This window comes from Echinops telfairi, unplaced genomic scaffold (genome assembly GCF_000313985.2).
Source record: "Echinops telfairi isolate 266 unplaced genomic scaffold, ASM31398v2 ScPeMD7_28;HRSCAF=97, whole genome shotgun sequence".
Lineage (NCBI taxonomy): Eukaryota > Metazoa > Chordata > Mammalia > Afrosoricida > Tenrecidae > Echinops > Echinops telfairi.
Window position 1 is genome coordinate 4,072,876 of NW_022103925.1, and position 2,052 is coordinate 4,074,927.

Below are 2,052 nucleotides of genomic sequence, written 5' to 3' on the forward strand. Positions count from 1 at the left end.
CTTCTTCCAAGACAGCTCTGTCTGTCCTTTCAGCAGTTCACGATACTTTCCATATTCTCCTCCAGCACCACGGTGCTCGTGCATCTGTTCTTCGTTCTTCCGTATTCGGTGCTCAACTCTCACATGCAGATGAGGCAACGGAGAGCGCCAAGGCAGGGGTCAGGCACACCTTAGTCCTCAAGGTGACATTCTTTTTCTTCAGTGCTCCAAAGAGGTCCTGTGCAGCAGATGAACTGGACTCAACACACCTTTGGATCTCCTGAGGGCTGTTTCCATGAGCGTTGATTGTGGATCCAAGCAAGGCAACTCCAACCTTTCCTCCGTTGATCATGATGGCACCTTTGGTCCAGGGGTGAGCATTCTGCTCTTCCTGACCTTGAGTCGCCATCACCCTGAAGGCTGCCGCCCTGGATCTCCATCAGCAAGGGCCCCAAGTCCTCCCCACTCTCAGCGAGCACGGCTGTGTCCTCTGCACTCCGCAGGGTGTTCACAAGCCTTCTGCCAGTCCCTCTGTCACACTCCTCCTCATATAAGCCAGGTTCTCCGATGATTTGCTCAGCATATCGATTGAACACGTGCGGTGAGAGGGTACAACCCTGACACACACCTTCCCATGTTCAAATCATGCTGCGTTCCCTTGTCTGTTCCCACATCTGCCTCTTGATTCCAAACTTCCGGCAGCTCCCTGTCAAAGCACTGTTGCAACCATAGCTGGAGGATCTTCAGCAACATTTTACTCGCCTGTGAGAGCAGGGAGATTGTAATTCGGAGGGGTTACAACTATGGATCTCCCTCCGTTGTCGGCCAAGGAGCTGTCTCCCCAATGCCCTGCCATAGACGTGGGAGTGCTTCCAGTGTTTCATCAGCTTCTCGAGGCATTTGATGGGTATTCCACCAATTCCTGGAGCCTTGTTTTGGCTAGTGATTTCAGTGAAGCTTTGACCGCTTCCTTCAGTGCCTTGGGCTCTGGATCACAGGCTACCTCCTGACATGGCGGGCTCTCTATTTCTTTTTGGTACGGTGACTCTCTGTGTTCTTTGCCTCTGGAATCTTAAACAAATCAATGTAGTCCTTTGAGAAAACCTCTCAAGCCGACTCCTTTGAAGCCCCCCAAACCATTTCCCATCACCTTCGGAGGTGAATTCTTTCCCCTGGAATTCCCTGGCCCCCAGGTGCCCTCACATGCCACTGCTTTGATTTCTTCTTGCTCCCTGGCTCATATCGGTAAACCCAAGACTCTTCCCCAGGCATGATTCATTCCATAAAACCATCTTCGTGACCTTTGCTCTCGCTTACAGCCCTGGTGGAACGATCTGCGTTGTGAGCTAGCTGCTGTGAGACAACGGGAGAACGCGGGGGCTTTGTACCCCGTCAACACCGACAGTCTTGGAAACTCACAGGGAGCGTTCACTCTGTCCTATGGGGCTTAGAGGGGTCGGCTTCCAATCGATGGTAGTGAGTCTGGTCATTGTGTTAGTCCTGGTGGACTAGAGAAACAAATTCGTAGACGCCCATGTGCGTAAGAAAGAGCTTTAGATACAAGAGCAATTGAATATTGAGAAAACATCCCAGCCCAGTCCTGATCAAGTCCTTAAGTCCCATACTAACCCATATGTCCGATACCAATCTATAAAGTCCTCTTCAGACTCACGAAGCACATTCAGTGATGCTGAATGCAGGAAGATCACAGGCTAGTGGGTGGGAAGTCTTGTGGATCCAGAGGTGTTGTAAGTATCTCAGCACTGACAGGGGCTCCAGGCGGCTGCTCCAGCACCAGGCCTGCATCGGGATAGGTCCACGTGGCTTCTCCTCAGGGAGAAGTGAACTTTGCCAGCTGAAGCAGGGAACTGGCTAAGGCAGCTGCGCCCTGGTCTAGCCATCAGAAAGCAAAAGACCCAAGAACTAGAAAGGTGAGGCTCACTGAGCCATTTATCCCCCTGCCCTTCAATTAACTCCACATGTGTTTATTGGCCAGGTTGGCACAGTCAACTTACTACCTCGACAATTTATACATTTGTTGAAACACTACCTTTTTTTCCTTCATATTTGTTC